The sequence below is a fragment of the Orbicella faveolata genome, unplaced genomic scaffold, assembly GCF_042242905.1.
Source record: "Orbicella faveolata isolate gen_17 unplaced genomic scaffold, um_ofav_v1 contig_13, whole genome shotgun sequence".
Taxonomy (NCBI): domain Eukaryota; kingdom Metazoa; phylum Cnidaria; class Anthozoa; order Scleractinia; family Merulinidae; genus Orbicella; species Orbicella faveolata.
In genome coordinates this window covers 21,482,598-21,490,000 of record NW_028301540.1, presented here as the reverse complement: position 1 = coordinate 21,490,000, position 7,403 = coordinate 21,482,598, and the positions used below count along the sequence as shown (strand labels likewise).

General features: G+C 46.9%; 2 pseudogenes; one reads left to right on the top strand and one right to left on the bottom strand.

Moving 5' to 3' along the window:
* Nucleotides 1-1,999: 1,999 nt before the first annotated feature.
* Nucleotides 2,000-4,498, top strand: LOC149115571 (uncharacterized; annotated as a pseudogene).
* On the bottom strand, nt 2,700-6,750 carry LOC149115570 (uncharacterized; annotated as a pseudogene).
* Nucleotides 6,751-7,403: the final 653 nt, after the last annotated feature.

Here is a 7,403-nt window from a genome sequence, read left to right as displayed (position 1 = left end):
TTTGTATGAACCAAACCAAAGTTTAGCAGATGGCAGACAATATTGAACACAGACTGAACTATTTTTTGCCACTGGAACTAATCAACAAGCGTAATCAAAGTACAGCCAGTTAGATCAGAAGTCGTTCCCACGGCTAACATTCCAAAGCCAAGGCGTTTCAAAGTCGTGTTCGTGAACAGAACAAATAATTGTCCTATGCCCCATCCACACCAACTAAACTTGTTTTTCTAAATCCGGTTTAGGTTTCCCTTACCGGCTTACTAACATATTTTTATCAAACAGGTTTTCAACTTGTTAAGTTGTGGGGTGTGCACGGTATACACCAAATGCAAATATGGCGGACCGCTCGGTTGTCGCTCGGGACGAGTCGCATGCGAGCGAGGCTAGTCAGGCTTTGATGTGTTGTTTTGACAGGAAAGTATTGCTTCGTCGTCGATCTGGTCTGTTCTTGTTTCGCCCTCCCTATAAATTGTTGTGTTCCTGAATGCCACCAGAAGGAATTGAAATCTTCCACAGCAGAGAAAGTGTTTTTCTTTTTCCGTTTCCGCGGTCGCCTCTCAGGGAAAACAGACGAAGGAAAGTAGTTCACGATCGCCGAGGGAACTGTTAGAGTTTGTTTGTTCAGGCTGGAAGATCTTAGAAAATGTGCAAGCGACCGCATTTAGCTCCAAGTCGTCCTCATTTGGCTCAAAGCATTCACTGGATACAACGATGGGGGCAGTTGAAGTTCGTTCGCTTGGTTATTACACCGTAGTATTTGTTTCGTCCGATTCCGTGCGAGTGGACGCGAAGTCAACTTCTTCCTTTGAGACAGAGGATGTTTTTCAAGAGGAGCTTTTCTTTACTTTGGGGAAGGTACTGGCCATGTAAATCGCGTTGAAACACCACCAGACACCACATAAGCTCGTCATTTATACGATTTTTCAAGATCTTCTAATGTAAAATGTAGCGAACAAACTTTAGTTCCTGCGGCGATCGTGAACTCCTTTCCTTCGTCTCAACGAATTGGATTGATCCACTATTTTCCCTAAGCTTAAGAGGCGAACGGTGGAAAATTTATATCCCTTCTCGTAGCGTTCAGAAACACAGCAGCTTGTAGCCACAGCTAAATAAAACAGACCAGATCGACGACGAAGCAAGACTTTTCTGGGGAAGCATTGTCAAAACAAAACATCAAAGCCTGACTACCCTCGCTTTCATGCGACTCGTCCCGGGCACCGACCGAGTGGTCCGCCATATTTGCATTCGGTGTATGAGCACCGTTAAACCACGTTTAAACATGTTAAACATGCTGGTGTGAACGAAGTACTAGTTGTGTGACAAAATCATGCCATCTCGCACCCCGACGAACCGGGCCATATTTGCGAAGATTTGCACGGTCCACAATGTTTCTAAGATGCTCGAAAAAAATTTTGCAAAAATTAGAAACTTTTGTTAGCTCTCTGGATAGAGTCATTTGAAAACAAATAAACCCAACCCACCAGTAATGGGCAAACTGGTTTTGAAGTTTAAAAGGATGTTTCCACAACCACGATTCTCTTTGGAAATCAAAACGCTCGCCTTTGGTTAATCTTCATGAATGGATGACTTCATGGAATGTTTTATACGGTGTCACATCTCCTTATCTATTCTGTTACCGTTGCGTTTTGTGCTATTTCTGAATTAACAATGCCAGTGATCACTGTTCTCCTCTTTAGCACGGTGTATATAAATGGTATATGACCTATGGATTAAGGACGTAGCGTAGTGGCATTAAAATACACACATGTACAATGGTGATTCTGGATCAAGGTGTTTCGTTCTTATTAGATTAGAACAAACCGCCTTGAGTCTAGAATCACCATTATACATGTGTTTAAGGCGGGTGTGATTGCTGATCTTGCAAGCCGTGAATCAAACAAATCTCGGCCTTATAAGTCGTTTCGCTTTGCGCGAGTATGATTTTTGATCCAGAATTTTTTCCAATTGAACAAGCCGCCTGCCTTGGTATAAAGCAACCATGGCCGCGTCAAGGTTTTCTTCTGATGTGATAGAGACGTTTTACGGCCCTATCTCGCGCGAAGAGAACGCGAGACTCCAGCCCTCTGTAAGGTCCAGCAGGGATTTTAATTTTCAGTTGGTACGAAACGACTTCGAAGAATGGCTTCGTGTGTGGAAAATGGAAGTTCCAGAAGCCTATAAATTCAAAGTCGACCTTTTGAAATTCGCCCAAAAAACAAAATCAAAATTTGCAGAAGTGATAGAAAATGAAATTAAAACCCTAAAAAGCGTCAAAACGCAGTTCGCGCTTGACGTTAAGTTTTCGATAACTAGAGATGATGAAAAGCAAGAAATGAAGCGTTATTTCAAACAGAGTAACACCATGGTTTTCAACAGAAACAACGCGGCTACGGTAAGCGACGTATTACGCCGATCAATCGATGAATTCAAAGGAGAAATAGAAGTATGGTCTCAAAGAGGCTCAGGCTGGGTGGTAGAAGCCGTCTTGAAAGCCTACATCAATGTCGCCCAATACCAGCCTTTTCGTGGAGGCAGTTACATGCCGCTGCCCAAAAAGCTACAAAACAAAAAAGCGATTATCAACGTCCACAACCGAGACAACCAGTGCTTGAGATGGTCGCTGTGTGCGGCGTTATTTCCACCGAAAGACGGCATGAACATGTCAAGGCCGTCAAGATATCCCACAGAAGAAGGCTGAATTTACAGGAATAGACTTCCCAACGCCCGTATAGCAGATAAATAGGCTAGAAAAGCAAAACCCGTTCCTGGCTATAAACGTGTTTGGCTGGGAAACAGAACGCGTGATCGTGCATAGGCTCAGCGAAAAAGAGGTAAGCGTCCCGAGAATCAATTTGATGCTTATACAGGACAAAGAAAAATCGCACTTTACCTTCGTGAGAAGGCTGAGCGCGCTGCTGCACGACCAAAGCAAGCACGGAGGCGTAAAACATTTCTGCGAGCGCTGTCTGCACGGCTACACGACGGCAGAGCTGCTGGAAAGGCATAAACCCGAATGCATGGGGCAGCTGAAAAGGCCGACGAGGATAGAACTGCCCAAAGAGGGCGAAAACAAGGTAAAGTTTAAGAACCACCACAAACAGATGAAAGCGCCGTTCGTGGTGTACGCCGACCTCGAATCGTTAATAAGGAAGATCCACGGCTGTGCGAAAAAAGGTCAGGCAACGATCAAAACAGACATCCACGAGCCCTGCGGTTTTTCATACGTAATCGTGAAAAGCGACGGCCAGACGCACGGTCCGTACGTGTGCCGCGGGAAAGACACGGTGTACAGGTTTTTGGCGAGCCTTCAGTACCACGAAAAGGTGATGAGGGTCGAGCTGGCCGACAAAAAGTCGACCGTTATGACGCCAGAGGAGTGGCGTAAATACAACAGCGCGACAGAATGTCACCTGTTCAACGAAAGTCTGGTATAGACAGAGTTTAGAGACTCGATCAATGTGTTCAATCCTAATACCGGCGAGTACCGCGGCCAAAGCCATAAAAGGTGCTATTACCAGACTATGAATGGGTTTGTGGGCCCTTTGAGAGAGAGAAAGCCTAAAGGCCCAGACAATGAAGACTGCAAATTTTGCAAAGAGCCACTCTTAGTGAAAAACTACAAAGACGCGGTGAAAGACCACTGCCACCTAACCGGAAAATACCGGGGGCTGCGCACAACGCTTGCAACCTGAAGCTCCGCATAAAACTCAAAACGGCGCCGATACCGGTGGTCTTCCACAACCTGAAGGGCTACGATGGACACCTGCTGATGCAGGCCATGGCGAGGGTGCAGGGAGAAATAAGCTGCATCTCGAACAACACAGAGAAATACATCTCCTTTTCGCTTGGAAACCTGAGGTTCGTAGACAGCCTTAATTTCATGATGAGACGCTTAGACGCGCTGGTAAAGGGCAGCTCACCAGAAGACAATAAAATAACGGAAAAAACTTATGAAGAGATCGAAAAAAGGAAGCTGCTCCTGAAGAAAGGTATTTATCCTTACGAATACATGGATGCCTTTGAAAGGTTCGCCGAGACAGAGCTTCCGGCCAAAGAAGAGTTCTTTTCGAAGTTGGCGGGGAAAGGGATAACCGACGAAGAGTACGCCCACGCGAAAAAGGTCTGGGCCGAGTTCGCATGCAAAACCCTCGGCGACTATCACGATCTGTACGTGAAAACCGACGTCATGCCGCAAGCAGACGTGTTCGAAAACCTCCGAAAAGTCTGTATGGAAAAGTACGGGCTAGACCCAGCTCATTATTACACAGCCCCCGGTCTGAGCTGGGATGCGCTGCTGAAAAAGACCGGCATCGAGCTGGAGCTTTTGACCGATCTGGACATGCACCTGTTCATCGAAAAAGACATGCGGGCGGCATCTCGTTGGCTAGCAAGCGGTACGCGAAGGCGAACAACCCGCGGGCGGCCGACTACGACCCAAGCAAGCCGAAAAAATATATCACGTACTTGGACGCGAACAATCTGTAGGGCTGGGCCATGAGCCTGCCGCTGCCCAAAGTAGGCTTCAAGTGGAAGAGAGTGATGCCCACCGAAGAGCAAATCATGAAGCTGAAAGAAAACTCTCGGATAGGATGGATCTTAGAGGTGGATTTGGAGTATCCGGAGGAGCTCCACGAATCCCACAACAGCTACCCGCCCGCGCCAGAGAAAAAGGCGATCGGGGTGGAGCAGATGTCAAAGTATCATAAAAGAATGATGGACGATCTGGGGCTGGACTTTCCGAAAAGCGAGAAACTGGTTGTCACGCTGGAGGATAAAAGCAAGTACGTCGTCCATTACAAAAATCTGCAGTTTTACCTCAGACAGGGAATGCGTTTGAAAAAAGTCCACCGGATAATCGAGTTCGACGACGAGCGGTGGATGGGGCCTTACATCAGGATGAACACAGAGTTCAGGAAAGAAGCGAAGAGCGATTTCGAGACCAACTTTTGCAAACTGATGAACAACTCGGTGTTCTGCAAAACTATGGAAAACTTGAGAAACCGTGTTGACGTGAAGATCGTCCGAAGCTGGGAGACCGACAAGATCCGCCGCCTGATGGCCAGCCCCTCGTATTCAAGGCACGAGATATTCGGAAACGACCTGGCGGGCATCCACATGCACAAAACGCGGCTGCTTTTGGACAAGCCGATATACACCGGCATGACAATCTTAGTGAACAGCAAGATTTTGATGTACGTCTTCTTCTACAACCGCATGAAAACCAGATAACCAAAAGTGCGAGCTGATCTACACAGACACAATTTGCTCATGGAAATCGAGACAGACGACATCTACAGAGACATGGAGGAAGACGTCGACTTATACGATACGAGCAATTATCCCAAAGAGCACTCGCTATTCAGCAGCAGAAACAAAAAGGTACTGGGGAAGATGAAAGACAAGTGCGCAGGAAGGGTGATTGATGAGGCGGTGGCTATACGGCCGAAAATATATTCGATCATGGAAGAAAAAGAAAACGTCAAGAAGGCAAAAGGTGTAAAAAAGAACGTGGTAAAAAAGAGATCCAGCATGGGCACTACAGAGAGGCGTTGTTTGAGAAAAAGCAGTTCTGGCACGGGATGAACATCTTGCGAAGCGAGGGCCACGAGATTTACGGCATGCGCGTTGACAAGGTCTCGCTGTCGGCGTTCGACACGAAGCGATGGATAGCAGAAGACGGCGTGCACACACTGGCATACCGACACAAAAAGATCAGGCACGGACTTGTTCGGGAGGAAGCTGCGTATTTGGAGGCACAACCAACAGCTCTTCGCGAACAAAGCCGCGCCTAGGCCAGTAAGACAAATAATAGACGACAGGCTCTCTCGGTTTAGTTACAGCTCTTTCAAGATGGTATACTTTCAAAGACCAGATTGGGTCTGTGGCTCTTTTTGTCCCCCCTTCAAGTTCCCCGGGCTGATACAAATATCTCACATTGATGAGTGGGGGGAGCTTTTTTTCTTTCAAGCCAACAGGTCTGGAATACTTTGTAGAGGGTTTGGAGGTGACAGATTTCTCTTTGATTGCGACAGCTGGTTTTTTCCCGATAAGACTAGTGACTTCGCCGTTAAGAGCGGCAACAACGTCGGGGAGCCTTTTGACCCAGGCAGTAGACCGCTGACCCGCAGGCAAAAGCATTTCTACGGCATACTGATGCCCAAACAAGCGCTCGGCGAGCGTGCGGTTGAACCGCTCCACGATAGCCTGGTCTCTGTGGATTTCAGGGCGCCCGCGACGAATAGCTGTTTTGTGGTTTTCCATTTCTTTGGTCACGCTTCCCATGAACTTGCGCCCAGGGTCGACTTGCAGCAGCTGAGGCCACGTCAAAGGGCTGCGCTTGTAAATCGACTGAAAAGCTTTCGCAACCTTCGAGTCTTTGGAGGTCAGAGGCTCAGCCTCTTTGAAACGGCTGGCGACGTCGACAACGGTCAGCGCGTATTTGTACATTTTGCGCCCACGAGGGGGCTGGTCGTGAGGCAGAAAAAGAAGGTCCGCTTGGTGGACCGCGTTAGGCGTCGATACGTGGAATTTGGGGCGAGGAATGTAGCGCGGCGCGGGGAGATAGATCTGCCAGAGGGCCTGTTTGATGAGCCACTGCTTGGTGGTTTCTTCAGGGACTTTTGCAGCGCCCGCTAATGTTTTGATGGCAGCGATGCCTCTCCAGTAGCCCTGGGGGCTTTAGTAGACTTTGGCAAGCTTAGCGTCCATTTATTACACCTTCGCGTTTATTCAAACTGAAAATGCGAGCATTTTTAAAGAAAACGGAAAGCCGCGTAGCCGAGAACGAGCGCGCTGCCGCCCACAAAAAGCAGCTCGCCTTGTTTCTGCTGCTCACTGGGTTGATAAAAGTCAGCGAAGCGAGGCTTTTTGGGTGGTGTAATTGGCTTGTCTGGGTGGGCCTGGTTATAGACGATCAAACTTAATGTCAGGTAATCTTGCCCGATTTTCAGTTGATTGAATTCAAATCATACTAAGTTCCAATTTACTTTAATAAACTCATTCACGTCATTGAGAATTGTAAAGTGTTTAAATTTGGAAAAACATCAACTTCGCGAATTCATGTTTTGTCCATGTTTAGTCCATTTCTCTTTTCGTCATCTTTATTGGGTTCTTGTTATTGGTCGATGACCCTTCTTAATATCAAACCGATATTATTGAGTTCCTATAGGGAAAGGTAGATACGTTCTTGGACACTCTGTATATATGTATACCTGTATACACGAACAAATCATTGGATGTGCCTTGCAGTTCTTTTTCTCGTTTTTGCCTTTTGGTTGTTTAAATAAGGCTGTAATTTAGCTTGACTAACTCTCTTTTCCCGTTTCATTCTGTTTCAGATGATATGCTAGGCTTATCTTTCCAACTAGCTTCTTTAGAGGAAAATGCTGCAATTTATCTGTGAG